This window comes from Scylla paramamosain, chromosome 2 (genome assembly GCF_035594125.1).
Source record: "Scylla paramamosain isolate STU-SP2022 chromosome 2, ASM3559412v1, whole genome shotgun sequence".
NCBI classification, from domain to species: domain Eukaryota; kingdom Metazoa; phylum Arthropoda; class Malacostraca; order Decapoda; family Portunidae; genus Scylla; species Scylla paramamosain.
Window position 1 is genome coordinate 38,224,920 of NC_087152.1, and position 16,897 is coordinate 38,241,816.

The window sequence follows — 16,897 nt, forward strand, 5'->3', positions numbered from 1 at the left end:
ACTCGAGCACACGCAGCAACAGTTATATACAACTCTCTAACGACAAACGGAAACGGAACATCAGCATTAATAAAACAGACAAGCTACATTGCAAAGAAGGCTGCACTGGTGAGAGAGGCCACGCTTACCTAGACAAAAATTACTGCACGATATTCTGCTCTCAGACACTCAGACAGACTTGAATAAATAGAGCTGTCCAAGTCCAGGCGCTCCGGTAAGGGAAAATAGGGAAGTAAATCAAATGAAATGATGGTGTTGACAATGATAGAGATTCCCTCATTGCATGCGTGACGGCTTAAGAACACCGTGACATCCATTGGTTTAATTTAACATCTTGTGGCCGATGCTCCAAGACGTAGTAGAGTGAGGAAATGTTGTAGTGCAAGTATCACGACGCCTCTTGGATTAAATTGGGCTCCATTTTAAAGTCTTTCTATTTATTTATATATTCATTCATTTTCGAGGACAAAAATTCTGAACTTTTTTTTTCTTTTCTTTTGTAAGATAGGCCAGTCTCTTTAACGCATTAGAAAAGTTTAGACCACAATTTTGAAAGGCACCACTGACACCAAAAGAGCAATCGAGTAATCCAAACCTTTCAGTGTCTGTACTTATACTTCTGCTGTGTAAAATAATCTTGTTACTGAAATGAAGTACCAGACGTCAAACTATCATTAGCATTCAGGAGGTTACAAAATAGAGTGAAATCAAGATAACAGCATGCAAGTACCACACATTTAAAATCGGGCAAAACGAGGGAGTCCTTTACAGCTCACAGGAATGACCAGCCCTCTCAGCTCACGGCAGTATTGAGGATCACACAAAACACGGATCAGGCACATTACTCTCTAGACCTTATTTTCAAACGTTTCTGCGGCTTAAATGGACAACTTCTAACACAAAAGTGGAAATTAATGCGGTTTTCAATACTGTTTCCATGATTCTAGTCATAGTTTAACAAGGATTCAGATCTGTAGCAGAAAAAAAAACATAAGGACCCAACTAGCAATGTGGCCTTCAAAAATAATCCTGATGAGAGACCATAATATCTAAGCTTACAGGCCTGACCAACCTCTCATTGGCCATCCTGAAGGTGTGCTCTCACCCTCCGTAGAGTTCCCGTTACCTCCTCTTGTGCTCCTGGTCTCAGCTGGGAGGCAATCACGCGCCGCTGCGGTCTCTGCCTCACGGAGTTCATTCAGTCTCCCTCCATTACCAGTGCTCCCTGTGGTTTAAATACCTCGTACTCCTGTGCTTTACTGAACCGAAAGGGAGGGTAGGTCTGGAGGGAGGGGTGGAGGAAGGGGTGGAGTCAAAGAGGGAGGGGGCACTCAGGTAGGTTTATAAGTGGTAATGCGCGTGGGAATCGTGAGCATGCGGTGCGGCTTACTGATGGTGGCGGTGATGTGTGTTCTGTTTGTTGTGTTCATCAGGCATGCTAATAGAGATACAGGAATGTCTAGTCGTGCTTGCATTAAGCTGATAAATGATGTATAATTGGATACCTGGGATGCCTTTGTGCTATTGTTGTCTGTCATCATTATGTTTCATGTAATGACGGTAATGCCTCCTGTGCTGCTGTAATGGCCATCGCTGCATGTGCTTATGAGCTTACCAAGAATTTCATGGCTACTGTTCCTAATGGTAATTCCTGCAGTGAAATCTCCCATTAAGGATATAAAGTGCATTTTATATTTTTCATAAGTGTTTTGACATTCTTTCTGAAGTTGTTTGGCTTCTCGTGAAGAAACAATGAGGTTGATTATACCCAAAGAAGGAAGCGTCCTATTCTGAAACTTGATTGTTAGCTTTTACTGATACTGAAGAATTCCCTTACTTCATTGTAATTGGTAGCTGACTGTGTGTGTGTGTGTGTGTGTGTGTGTGTGTCTGTTCATGAAGGAAAACACAAGTAAAATCAAAATGGTTTCTGACCAGTAGCAAATAATAACTTTAATATTACGTACTTTTACTTAGACATGTATGGATTATTGTAAATTTTCTGTTCCCAGGTCTCCCCAGAAGTGCCTATCAACCACAAGGCAAGGAAGAACAAACGAGTGATCCAGTTTATCATGTAATGTGTCATCTAGCGAAAGGCAGACTCGAATCCCTGCCAGCGGACCGACTGGTAAGCAAGCCAAGCAAGTACAGCACTCGTATACAGAAAAAAAAAAAATGCATGGTTACGTGTTAAGGACGATGCAGTGAGAGTAAGTGTAGAGTGAGGTGATGTATAGTTTCATGTTAGGTATTCACGTGTTTGGTGAGGATTGGAAGGGTACCACAAGGGCGACCTGAGACGAGGTGTTTGTTATAGTAGTGTTAGTCACAAAGGTGGTGTTATGAGATTATACAGAGGAATGTATACACGAGTCGTTTATTAACTTTTTGACTGCTATGACTTCTACTCAAACACAAGAAAAGAAAAAGAAAAGAAATGCTGTGAGCAAGGTTACTCTGAAGAAATAAATGATAACGTAATTCATTCTAGTATTTTTCTTTTATTTTCTGCTCCGTAAAATAATGCAGAGTGACTTAGATAACGAGTTTTACTTCGTCAATTGTAGTCAAAGAGTCAACTGTTTTGTACTATACTAGGTGATGCACTGCCATGGATATATAATGAGGAAAGAAGAGGACTATGTTGGCAGAATGGGAAGGGAGAAACCAAGGAAGACCAAGATTAAGGTGGGGTGACAATGTGGCGGAGTATCTGAGGGAGAGAGAAACTCGAAGGAATGGAAGCAGCTGATGAGGAACAGCGAATTTGTATGAAAATAGATAAATCTGGAGAAAGAGGAGGAAAAGAAGATGGAGGAGTAGGAGAAGAAAAGAAAGAGAAGAAGAGGAAAAGAAGAAGAAAGAAGAAGGAAAGAAAAGAGAAAATTGGGTTGTCAAAAAAGAAGAAGAAATAAGAAGGAAAGAAAAAGAAAATTGTGTTATGTCAAAGAAGGAGAAGAAGATGAAGAAGAAGAAGAAGGCGCACCAGTCAAGTGTTTCCAAGACACTGATCCAGGGAGTCCCGCGCCCCGCTCCTCCTTGACCTTCACGCTTTTTACCGCGACTTTCCCAATAAAAGAAAGGATAGGAAGTGAAGTAAGTATTCAAAAGATTTCTTACTGAGCAGCACACTATACTTATCGCGTCGAGCCTGGCGAACCCAACACAATCTGCTTGCATACGAACCACAGAAGACTTTCCCGAGCAGTCAGCGCACGGAAGTGGTGGACACGGAGCTGTGCGTTCGTTCGGAAACTCGCTGATTAGGATTTCAAACGCAACTGGAGCGCCGGTGAGAGGGAGAGGGGGTAGACCTTCGACAGCACAACTATAAATGCACACACACTTCCCAAAGTGTTCCATGGACTTTTTGCTACGATGGAGGAGAAAATTATTCGTTCGTGACTCAAAATGCTTAGTATGGATTTTTTTTTATGTAACAGCTCTGGTCAATGACAACAAAAAAGGCAGGGAGGAAAAAAAAAATCCCACTGAAGGTGCCAGTCCCCAAAGAGTAGAGCCAAAACGATTGTCCAAAGTTATGAAAAAGATTATCCAAAATTAAGGAAAGTTGTGATGACATTTTAAAGCCATGATGCTTAATTATTATAGCGCGTTTCGTTATCGTGATCATATATGCTTGAGTGAAGTGTATTGGAATGTGACCTTGAGACCTCCACACAGAGGGAGTTGTTTCAGAATTCTTCGTTGGCATATCACAAAACGCAGGGAGCTTACAGAGTCTAATGAGATTTTTGGTTGGTGTATACTTTCACCCACACCATCACACGTTGGACCCCAAAAGCCGTAAATAAATCATGAATGAAAAATATAATAGTTATTTTCATGCATTCGCATCATTATATCCAGGTATTGCGGTGGTAATTTCTCGCCCAAAAACCTCTCGTTGTTTATAGCCTTGTTTGAACACATTATTATTTTTATGGCATTTAGGAGCGTGACAAAGCAAGCAATCAGGTAGTCAGGATCTTACCATGTGGTGTAAACAGACAAGCCCTGAGATGACCCCTTGTTGCGAGGCAGCGACGGCATTCTCTGAACTTCCACAATTCACATGATTGAGGAAGAAAGTGTTACACAGTGCATTAAGATTTCTACGGTGGGGATTTTGAAAATATTTCAATTGACACAGAACACAAAGGGATAAGCTAATTTACTTCTAGATGAAAGTAGGTTGCCTTTCTTGCAGATCACTAGTAAAATATACATAAAATTGTACACTCCTCGAAAAAAAAAAAAAAACAATAACAAGGAAAAAACACAACAAAATTGCGAATTCAATAAACTTGGCCAAAAAACCATCCTGCGTTTCTTTGCTCATGCACAGACTTCATTACAAACAGACTATCTCGAGTGGCTGTTGTGCTTTCATATAACAACAGGTTTGAGCTCAATATTTGCATTTATATATCAAAATAATCAGGATAATGTGCAGTCTTTGTCTGCCCAAAAGCCAGACAAGTATGCGTCGGCAGGAAGTGTGTGCGTATTTCCAAAGGGCGAGGAATACTCAGGGAGCTGCAGTGAGGGGCAAGTGGACCAGATTTCTAACGCACATCCTGCATAATGAGCAGTGTGATGTTTAGAGTTTTGTAGTAGTCGTTGTCCTTGCGTTGCGTTGTGTTGCGTTGCGCTGCGCACCGTTACGCTGTGTTGCGTTGCGCTACGTTGCGTTGTGCTGCGTTGCGTTGCGTTGCATTGCGCTGCGCTGAGGTATGTTGCGTTGCGTTAAGTTACATTGCGTTGCGTTGCGTTGCGTTGCGTTGCGTTGCTGGCAAAATACCTTTATAACAGTACTGTTTGATGTGATTTTTGGGGGCCCTTTTTTTCTTTGGTTTCTATTTCGTATTTATTTTGTTCCTTCTTCCTACTTTTCTCATCTGCCAAAAAATGTAAATGATTTCTTTTAGATCCTTGGTTTTTTGTATCGTTAGAAAGAAATCATTTGATTATGTTTTCATTTTTCTCTTCATATGACTATTGTCATTTTAAACCTTTCTAACTACATTATACGATGATCCTTTCATACAAATATACAATTTCTTGCGTCCGGCGAGGCGCTTGTCTGAGTCTGTATTCCAGGAACAGCCGATCGATCCATAGCAAAACTGATGCTCTCATCTCGTTGCTTCAGACGTGTAGGTCCGGCAGTAAAATGTTAGCACCGAAACCAGTCTCCACACTCCTACCTCTTGTCCTCAGCGGTATTTCAAAACATTAAGCTGTGGTCTTCAATATATTCTTCCTTCTTTTCTTCCTTAGCTCAAGTGTCTTCCTCTTCATTGCATGCTCCCTTCTTTTACGAAACTACTTACAGACGTTTTCTGTGTCTTCTCTGCAATTATGTCGTGTTTGTGAGCTTCTGTTCTTTCTCCCCATCCTGATCATTAGCGTAAACTAATGAAGACTCAAGTGAAATAAACTCTGATGGATGGAAAAATTTTTCCACTATATATATATATATATATATATATATATATATATATATATATATATATATATATATATATATATATATATATATATATATATATATATATATATATATATAAAACGTAAAAGCGACTAGAGATAATGAGTCTCTTAACATCTGTCAAAACATTATACAAAAAAGAAGACTGTAGCAAAATACAATGAACTTCTTGAGCTCTCAAGAGCCAAGCTAAAGGAAACAGTTTTTGTAGGCGTGTCATCAGGAAACTATTCCCAAATATGTCGTTTGAAGGTACAAAGGCACAAGAGATGAAAAGTACGAGTAAATTTCAAGAAGATAGATGAATAAAAATTACACAAAGGAAAAGAAAACATTGATTTTGAAAAGTGTCATGGAAAGTCAGTTCAAAAAGAGAAGACTAGTTGTAATGCAAAGCTAACATAAAAATACATTTTAAAAATTTCAGTTTTATAAGATATTTCATCGGGACTTAAAAGGAGAGGTACAAATAAAATACACGAGCTACTGAAGTAAGCGTGTGGTGGCTGGCAACCGTTTTAAAAGAGAAGAAACAGAAATAATAAACAAAAGGAAATCCACAAACCGGTCCTTTGCAGCCAAGACGATACGAAATTTTCCACAAAGACTCGCAAGATTAACAGTTCTCTTGGAAAAATTCGATTTAACGTTTCCTGTATTCTCGACTTCTCGGTGTTCATTATAGCTGAGCGTTGTGTTCATTGCAGTTCAACATCCTGACGTGTGAGGGTAAATATATATATGCTTGCGTGCGCTGATATATAGCTTCTTGCTTTCAGTGATTGTGGGAAAACCTGATGCGATGGGAAAACATGGATAACATTTTCCGAAACCTGTGCAGTGAATTATGGAAAAGTAAAGCCACAGTCATCAGTTTCAATTTGTAGGGTTTGTGCTGATGGTGATGGTGGTGGTGGTGGTGGTGGTGGTGGTGGTGCTGTGTTGCCTGCTGGACCGTGAAGACACACACACACACACACACACACACACACGTACGTTCACTACTTACACACCCACTTAAATCACTGCCAGCTGATCGGAGTTAACCCTTTGATTGCTTATGACACAAACTGTTATTTCATACGATTGTCCCTAAACGACTGGGGAGAACAAACGTAAACTAAAACTACTTGCACAAAAAATAACTTTCAGTTTCTTCATAATTCTTTTCTCTACTACTGGTGTCTTTCAGAATTACACAATAAATCAGTACTAAGCATTATACATAAACATACACATTATACAGTATACATATCAAGCTCAAAGTATTAATGGAGGGATCAAGACTTTGTAGGTCCCTTGGTGTGTCTCACGGGTCCATTGTCCTGAATGGTTCCCACACGACGCATTCATCTTTTAAAGCAGCTACAAAGTAAATAATAATTTCAGTGGTTTCATCAACACTCCATGAGACACTGCCCTTCTCTCTCAGTGCATAGAATACAAAATGTAGTTACTCTTAACCTTAATTTGCCATTTGCTGCATTTTAGGTAAGAACGTAAGTATATAGGAATGTAAGGGAAACTACAAGAAGCCAGTAGGCCTATACCTGGCATTTTCTTTGTAAAAGATACATATACTTATCATCCATAAAATCATATAATCTTCCTTTAAAATTCCCTATACTATTACAGTCCGTAGGTCAGATAGAGAGTTAGAAACAGGAAAGGTTATGTTGGGGTAGCCTGGAATAAACAGGTAGCCTACAGAGATGCGTGAAGGAAGTTATGAGAGGGCTCGGTCTTGCAGTGGTATTATAATGACATGATGATGTATATCCTATCATTAATTTCAATTAAGGATGTGGTTTCAAATCCGGCGAAGATGAGACGATGTGTTTGACGAAAGGAACGATGAAAGGAGAGTTAGAATAGAAAGAAGAGGGTGAGAAAAAATGGAGAGGGTAAGTCGGAGGAGGAACGGCTGTTGAATGTTATATTAAGAACGCCGATATAAGTAAAATATAATCTGGGGGTGCCGTATTCTCAAAACATTTTGGCAATTTTTCCTCCTTATTACAACAGCTCAAGTGGAAATTACTGGGATTTTCAAAGGTTGTTTTACAATTTTAGTGATAGTTTAACAAGATTTTGCTTCATCAGTGGGAGAAATGCACGTGAAAACCCGACTAATTATCTCTGTGGTCTTCGGAAATAGTACATAAGCGTTTCGGAATACGTGTCTTGGTGCAGAAAACACAATAATCATTTCAGGGTGTCCCAGCACCCAGCAATCACAATAACTACTACCGATACTTTACATCAATGCCTTCCTCAAGCAAACTAGAGACAGAAAAAAAAATGAAATTTCATGTCATGTTATGTCCTTTAATGTCAAAAACTAAAAGATTTGTGAGACGTTTAATGTGCTAGGTCATATTTTCTTCCCCGGTTAAATGCAACCCAGCCGCGAATGCTTTTGATTTGGGTTGTGGTGGGCTGGCGGGGAGGAGTAGAGCGGGTCGGAGGAAGGAAGGAAAGAAAAAGGAAAAAGAGGGAGGGAAGGAAGGAAGGAAGGAAGAAGGAAGAAGGGGGAGAGATTCCTCGCCGGGGGAAAACAAATCAAGGACGTGTTACATGATTTAGCATCGATACTTACACCGTTCCTCCTCTGGCAAAATAACACACAAAAAACTTCCCGCCACGTGCTGTTTGACTTCAACTCACATGACATTGTTTGTGGTTGACCGTAGCCCCTCCACCACCCCTCGCAGGCCCGGCCCCCGCCCCTCCACCTTTTAACAACCCTCTGTAATTCACGTAAATGAGTGTTTCCTCCTCGACCAGAGTACTTACCTACCTGTCTTAAATGGACCTACCTGTGTTAAGCGGCGGTAGCGGTAACAGAGGTGTGATGAGAGGTGAGGGAGCCCTGTGGGAGCGACGCTGTCAAGGGGCGTTAGTGTTTGGTTAGAGAGAGAGAGAGAGAGAGAGAGAGAGAGAGAGAGAGAGAGAGAGAGAGAGAGAGAGAGAGAGAGAGAGAGAGAGAGAAGACAAAGGAGAGATGATCAAGGGTGCAAAATTGTGCGTGGGTGTGGGGGGGAGAGAGGGAGCGTTGCTGGGTGCATAGGTAAGGAGGAGGAGGAAGGAAGGGGGGTAGTGAAGTGGAAGGAGGAAGAGGAGAGCGGGTCGGAGGAAGGGAAGGGAAGGGAGGGAGGCGTCACACTCAGCATTAGCCTCAACACAACAATTTCCTCCGAGATTATGAAGATAATGACGCCAGATTTCCCTTGAGCAACCTGGCATTCAGCGCGGCGGCTTCCTCCCATTGTGTCGGGGGTTGGAATCTCGGTCGTCGGCGACAATTAGTGGTGAGGGACGAAAGAAAAATAAGAAAGCTGCTTGCAATTTAGTAAAACGAGCGAGAGAGTTATGTGAGTGAAGTTGTCGTGTATGAAGGGCCTGGAGACGCCCAGCACAGGAGGTGGAGGCTCAAGTTACATGTCTCCTGCACGCATCATCATCACCACCACCGCACTCCGCCTCCCGCTGCTGCTCCTCCTGCTCCTCCTCCCGCGTCTGCTGCTGCTGCTGTTGCTGTTGCTCCGTGCTGCTCCTGGTTACGAGAGCATGAGTTTCAGTTCTCTTGTTCTTGTCTGCCTTTACGTACTGGCGATGTATTTCTTATTTGCACTTTTTTTTTTTTTTTTTTTTTGTGGGGTGGAGTTTTCGCTTGTTTTTCGTATTCTTCTTAGTATCTTTTAATGTCTTCTCACATGTGACCTTTGCCTTTGTGTTCTATGTTCCTCCTACCTTGCCTTCACTTTCCTTTCTATTTTCCTCTCTTGCTTTCATGTCCCTTATCACGTTCCTCTCTTGTCTTCGTTTCTATCCACTTCCTTCCTTCCCTTCACCTTTTTATCCACGTTCCCTCTTCCTCCTTCCATTTCTTCACGTTCCTTTCCACCTTCACCCTTCCTCCCTTACCTTCACGCCCCTTTCCACCTTCACCCTTTCCTTCACTTCCCCTATCCACATTCCCTCTTGCTCCTCTCTCATCACGTCCCTCTTTCTCCATTCTTCACGTTCCTGTCCTCGTTAGTTCCCTTATATTTTTCTCCTTACCTTCATGTTTCTCCCCACGTTCCCTGCCGTCACATTTCTGTCCGCCTCCGTCCCTCTGGTTTAGCTGTCAGCCCCTGTCATGTCTGGAGGCGCGCCTAATAGTACACAAGTCTCGGAGCGGCGCGGCGGATGTCACGTGTGGGAGGGTCGTCCGGCCGCCGCAGAACGACCGTAAAAACACATCATTGTAAAGACCATAAGAACAATGAGGTGGCTTGTTCGTGGCCTGTACTATTTACGTTGGTGTGTGTGTGTGCGTGGGTGCGTGCGTGCGTGTGTTTGTATACTTTGTACGTGTGTATGTTTTGGTGATGGCGGTTCGTGTTCCTATATTTGTTTTACGGAAGTGCTACTTAGATTTACGTTTTTTTTTTTTTTTTGCAAGGCACGGTGAGGTGAGGGAGTGAACGTGAAGGGCTGGACAGACGCCGCGCCGCCCTCACCTCTACTCCAGACCGTCCCGCGGCGTTCACTTACAGTTTTGCCCGTGACTGGAGCCAGCTTGACTTGAGAAACGGAAAGTTGTGAGGCCTGGCTAGAGTGATGTAAATAGCGTCTGCTTGCCCAGTGCCTATTTGTATGACAGAGTATAATGAATGTTAAGATGCGCTTATGCTGAATGTTAAGTGTATGAGTTAAGAAACCGATATGCTGGTTGTTAAGATATCATTATTGTTGTTGTTGTTGTTGTTATCATTATTACTATAATTGCTACTATTATTACAATTACTACTACTACTACTACTACTACTACTACTTTTTTTCTATGTAGGACGGGCACGGGCTAAGGGCAACAAAACTGTAATAAAAAAAAGAAAGGTCCACTGAAGTGCCGCTTCCTGAAGAGAATCGAAAGCGGTAGTCAAAAATTACTTGATAACTTTCTCATTACTACTACTACTACTACTACTACTATGATTATTATTATTATTATTATTATTATTATTATTATTATTATTATTATTATTATGATTATTATTATGTAAGAGGGACTCTGGCCAAGGACGTAAAGGCTATAACATAAAGGCTAAAAAAAGACCCACTGAAGATGCCAGCCCCAATAAAAATATATTGAACGTTATCAAAATATAAATAATGTGAGCGTTAAGATAAATGTGCCGTGTTATTTTCGTCTCAGCATAAATTACGTCAGTAGCTCTTTTTACGCAACAAGTTTCGCAAGACGCTTCACTGCACCGCGCGACAGACGGCGTGAAGGCAAACAAGCTCTCCCTGTCTCCCTCTCCGCCTCAGTAGTCAGTGCCGCCCGAGGGAAGGAGGCAGGCCAGGAGTGAATTAAACAAGGTCAATAAAACACACTTAATTTCAAAACTGTCGTAACTTTTATTTATTTGCAGATGAAAATGTGAGTCAGTCAGTGCAACAGACAACCTCCAAACTTCATCATAATAAATTTAATTAGCTGTAATAGAGTAAGTAAGGTATAATTGTGCTGGATGAGCAACTAGATGATTTATTAAACGTAATGATGAAAAGTATCCTTAACTTGATGAAAGCTTCTAATGACATCTAAAATATAGTTAAATTGATGTCATGGTACTGAAAGGTTTAAGTGCATGATGCTGTTTGTGTAGCTGTTTATATCTTTCTAATTATGTATTATGTATCGTGCAAGAATGTAGTTCATGCCATTACAGTGGTGATGACGAGAGTTCTGCATGAGACTTTCTAACATAAACACAATTAGATTTCTCGAACTCTTTCAATTTATCCACCCGTCAAGTCACTTAGAGAATTGCTTGCATGGACACATAGGAGAGAGAGAGAGAGAGAGAGAGAGAGAGAGAGAGAGAGAGAGAGAGAGAGAGAGAGAGAGAGAGAGAGAGAGAGAGAGAGAGAATAAGAAATTAAACTATTTTCCCATCTAAAGAACTATTAAAGAGTACAAAAATAAATCTTTAAAAGTTACATGTGATTAAGGAAAAAAAAATTAGCTGTCAGTGAGAATTAAAATTTGCCCGTGTAAATGTAGCATGTTCATGTCTTGTGAGTACGTGTCTGCAGAAATCATATCAAATCTTACATGAGTACCTCTGCTTTCCATCTATTTCCACAACTTTGCATGGCACATCAGCTACATTAACTCCAAAATCAAATACGTAGCGTTGTTTTCTGTCTCCCTTCACAGCTTTGCACAAAAGATAAATTACACGGACTGCAGATTCACGGTACTTAAAAACAACATGGCCGCAGCAGCCACAGTTCGCTTCAGAAGGAAGAACAGCCTTGCCTTTGTCAGATAAGCATACCTCTTCCACCTGTATCTCGTCTTTGCTGCTTGGAACTCGCATAGGGTTTACAGAAGCGTCACGCATGCTTGAGATTCGTGTGCGCCTCTGAACCTTCACGTACCCTCTGTCAGACACCTCTCACAGCTGTGCCTTGTCTTAACCTAAAACTCGCGCACAGGCTTTTAAGTTTCACGCATGTCTGAAACTCGTGTGAGCCTCTAAACCTTCATAAATCTCAGTTTTTCCCGTCGTTGTCTGTTTTTCGTATGATGTTGCGTAGTGTGCGTGTGTTCTTCTCAATCTCCCACTGTAATATCTTCCTCTGCCATGAAAATTGTCAGATTGATGAGAAAAGTACATCACATTGCGTATACAAGTAGTACCGGTGATTGTTTCTCGTGTGGTCTTACGCAGTGTTGATGTGTTCTTCTCACCTACTCACAGTAATAGTTTCCGCTGATGTCTAGATTGTCAGAGTAATGAGAAAAATATGAAAAAAGTGGGTTCTTAGTGTGTGCGTGAGTAATAAATCTCTCACACCTTAGCAAACTATTGAGAAAAGTGGCAAAAAAATATGATGACTCAACGATGCGTTCTGTGTTTTTAGTGGGTTTAAAATAAGTTCACACCTGAGAAGTAACGCTTTTTACTTTTTTTTTCTTTTTTTTTCCTATGTAAGATCATCTCGTCTTCAGTCTACTTCCGGTTGGCCGTAATAGTTTTCAAATTCCAGTGTTGTAGTGATTAACACCCATATTCTTAACGCGCTGCGCTCTCTTAAGGATTGTTTTCAAAGGCTTCAAATGATTAATTAGCTTATTGTAAGTGTTTTTTTCCCTTCGATGATACATAATCCTTGTTAAACTATCACTGGAATCATAAAAAATTCTTAAGAATTCCAGTAACCTCCAATATAGCTTGTTGAAAGTAGTCGAGACAAGACGTTTGAAGCGTTTTTAAACACAATCCTAGCCATCTAATGGTGAAGGCTGGTGTCCGCTCCCCTCTAGCTCTCTCTCTCTCTCTCTCTCTCTCTCTCTCTCTCTCTCTCTCTCTCTCTCTCTCTCTCTCTCTCTCTCTCTCTCTCTCTCTCTCTCTCTCTCTCCACCATACCACCAACAAGTTGAATGTTAGATCTTGAAATCTATCTCAGCCATGGTCACTATATTATAAGAACATAAGTATATAAGGCAAGCTGCAAGAAGCCATCAGCACTACACGTAGCGGGCCCTGCATCAAACATACCTATCGCTACCTATCATCCTCATCTATATATTTGACATTTGAGTAATCGTCTTTTATCTCTCTAACTTTTATGGGCGGACTTCATTAACTTCCATGAGCAGTGTAAAACTTGTTTGAATACAGAAGAGACAAAGGAGAGAATTGGAGGTTAATCTTACTTATTTATTTATTTATTTTTTTCTCAAGTAAGAGTTTAGTGCAAAAGAAAAAAAAAAGTCGAAAAAATTTATTGGCGATTAAAGGTAAAATTGTGCAGCAGTGAAAGGGTCAAAGCTCCCTAATGACTCATCCCTGACAACTTAAACTAAAGAATTGGAGGTGCCGGGGATTGAACCCGGGACTTCTCACATGCGAAGCGAGCACTCTACCTCTGAGTTACACCCCCGTGGCAATCATATACCCCCGTGGTAGTATTGGACCCTGATGGGAGTTTATGTTCCGAAATTCTAAGAGCTACGTTTGGGTGATCTACGCGTCCAATGTAATACTTTATGAATTATTATTACTGTACAGGCGAAGTCAGAGGTCGAGCAATCTTCAGCCACTTGTGTATTTGAATCCCTCTGATAAGGATCTGTCATTTATCAGGTTTTATAAGGCGACTGTCAGCTGATTGGAGAACTTAAGATTGAGGGTAAGGGCCAGACACTGTGGAAATAAGTGCAGAAGGTTACTCGATTTGTGACCGCGACTGTGCATGTGTGTGAAAGGAAGTAGGTGTCTCTTATAAAGGTTCTGAGTATGATCTGTGCATCCTTGACAGGGCATCTCTGTGGCTTGACCTATTGTTGTATTACCTTTAACACGTATTTACAAACCCGTCCCTTTCCTGCATTACTCCTGAGAAAGAAACCAATTAATAAGAGAAGACAATCGCGAAAGATAAAAGAGTCTTACTGAACTCGTATTTTTAAAATGGTTTATTTTCTCATTGGGATTAAATCAAAGCCACAGAGATGAGAAGCTGAACTTTTCATGTTTTTTTTCTATAGTGTTCTAAGGTATGTTTCCTATTAATGGTGCAGAACACTCGTCAAACTATTACTACAATCACGAAAACATACCTGAAAATTCCAGTAACTTCCACTAAAATCAGTCTTTTTTTCCTGTTATGTTTTTTTTCTCAATTTTTTTTTTTTTTTTACAGTGATTTAGAACACTTGGTAAACTATCACAAGAATCACGAAAATTCCCCTGAAAACCTCATTTACTTCCACTAACACCTGTAAAAAGCAAGTAAGATCAGACACCGAAACGTTAACAAATACGAACCAAACTCCTGTGCGGCCTTAGAGATGATTAGCTGAGTTCTCACGTTTTTTTTTTCTATCGCGCATTTTTCCATAATGATTTCCTAATCAGCAATGCAGAACACTTGTAAGACTATCACTAGACCCACGAAAACATCCTGAAGACCTCATTAACTTCCACCAAAACCTGTAAAAAGAAGTAAAGTAACGTTTACGAACACAAACCAACCTCCTCTGCGGTTCCTCGTGGCGGCCTGGGTGATGGAAGCGGCTGTGGATTAACGCAACAGTTGGCGTGATGATCGCTGGTGGTGGAGTGATGTTGTTGGATTACTGCGGTCTAGCCAGTCATTAAAGCCCAGCTGCCGGCGCCTTACCTTGGAATAAGTTATTGTTTACAGCCGGGAATTCTGTAGCCATGATTGTTCTGGTCTTTTCTCTCTGTGCTGCTCCAAGGGATGAACGGCTTTTGTTCATCTTACTCATTCTATTTGAGAGATTGATGTTGAATTGTTCATCAGTAGCGCCTGTAAACATACGATGATGGTGGGTAACACTTTAATTTCGATAGAATCAATAACACGTAATAAGTGAAAGATGATGGTGATGATGATGATGATGATGGGAGTGGTTATTATTAGGAGGAAGAAGAGGAAGGAGAGGAGAAGACTGATGATATTGATAAAAATAATGTTAACAACAACAACAACAACAACAACAACAACAGCAGCAGCAGCAACAACGGTAATAACAACAATAACAATAGTAATGATTATAACATTTAAAATAATGATGATGATAATAATAATAATAATAATAATAATAATAATAATAATAATAATAATAATAATAATAATAATAACAATAACAATAATAACAATAATAATAACAGCACTTTGATAGTTTTCACATTCATCATTCATCGTCATATCTACTTGCGTACAGTCGCGATACCAAATGATGTCTCACCTCTCCCAAATTATTTTCTTGCAGGTAGCGATAACACTTAGCATCACCACTGTACTTTAGAACCTCCAGTCTATTCTCAGAACCCGTTTGCCTTCATTTAGAAACCCACAACACAACTCCTCTCTCCATGTGGCCTGCAACATTGTGGTCTTTGTATTTACCCTGAAAACTATCATGTACTCATCACAATGCACCACATCACCCTCCATGCCAGCCTGCACCAGTACGAGTGTCACGAGAGGCCACTGAGGTCACGAGGTCAAGCAGTGCCACACTTCACAATGATTAGTGAGGCTGACACTTGACCTTCTCTCTTACTTCCCGTTTCCTTCACCATATTTTATTTCTCTGTCTGTGGGTGCCTCTCTCTCTCTCTCTCTCTCTCTCTCTCTCTCTCTCTCTCTCTCTCTCTCTCTCTCTCTCTCTCTCTCTCTCTCTTTCTTTCTTTCTCTCTCTTTTCTTTTCTTCTTTTTCTTCCTCAAATCACTCTTCAAGACTTCCCGTTATAATTGTTTCTAATGGTGCAGGTAAAATGAAACTCAAACGCCTTTTTTTTTTTCACACCATATACGTACATTGTGTTTTCCTCCTTACACACACTTCGTCAATCTCAACTCCTCCTTTCCAGCTGGTTTTCGTTTTCCTTTTCTGAAAAGATTGGTGAAGTGATTTCGTATTTCAGAAATCGAGTAACTTTTTTGCATTCACTTTCACTGTTTTGTGTTTTCTCTCTGTTCTGCTGACTAAAGTTTGTTTGCCTGTAGGTTTCGTAAGGACATTGTCAAGAGATTAAGGTATGTAAGACTGAGAGCAAATGGTAGACGCAAGGGGAAACGAGTGCGACAAGTTTATTTTCCCTTACCAGTGCTTTCTTTTTTCTTTTTCTTTAGCTTGTATGAATAATTTGGTATTTCATGTCTTACTATTATTTTCTCTTTAGTAATTTTTTTTTTTCTACATTCGTTGAAGTAATCTCATATTTCTTACCCTCATCTTCATCTAATTCACAGCAGTGCTTTCTTTTTCGTCATTGTTTACTTAAGTATTTTACGATCTCATGCCATCTTCCTGCAATTTCATCTATAACATTTTCCTACAATTTCTAGATCTCATTTTACCTACAACAGTTTTTTTTTTTTTCTGTTTGTTTAATCTAATATTTCTCGGAGCCTTGCTGAAGTTAATCCTCCACAAGGAATTTCTTCTTTCAGTTTGTTTTGCAATGTACACATATTTCCTGTCATATTTTTGCAAGTTATCCTCGGCAAGGCATTTCTTTTGTCAGATCGTTTGTTTAAGTAATCAAATATTCCTGTTTTCTTGCTCAACTTCACCTTTAGCATTGTCATTCCTCTGTTTGTTTTAGGCGTTCAATAACACTTTCATGACACCGCTGGCCTCCTTAGTCCGTCAACATTACTTCATGATACCGCACTACGTTTTCTATACCTACTGAGCTCGTTCTCTTTGCGCCGCCCTTTCATTACCCAGAGCGGAGACTGTGCCATGCAAAAGAAAACGTGAAGATGACATCATTCCTCTCGACACGTGAAGGAGGGAATACAATGGCGCGCAGGGGAGCCGACGCCACTCTTCCTTAGGTGAAGCCCGTGATTTGC

General features: G+C 40.6%; 1 long non-coding RNA gene and 1 other non-coding gene across 2 annotated transcripts in view; one reads left to right on the forward strand and one right to left on the reverse strand.

Moving 5' to 3' along the window:
• The first annotated feature begins 2,037 nt into the window (after positions 1-2,037).
• Positions 2,038-16,897, forward strand: part of LOC135114714 (uncharacterized) — a 126,037-nt gene continuing 111,177 nt past the window's right edge. The window contains exon 1 of the long non-coding RNA XR_010275644.1: positions 2,038-2,131. This is a non-coding gene — a long non-coding RNA (uncharacterized LOC135114714). The remainder of the gene's footprint in view (positions 2,132-16,897) is intronic.
• Trnaa-cgc (transfer RNA alanine (anticodon CGC)) lies at positions 13,373-13,444 on the reverse strand. Its single transcript has one exon. It is a non-coding gene; the product is annotated as a tRNA-Ala (tRNA).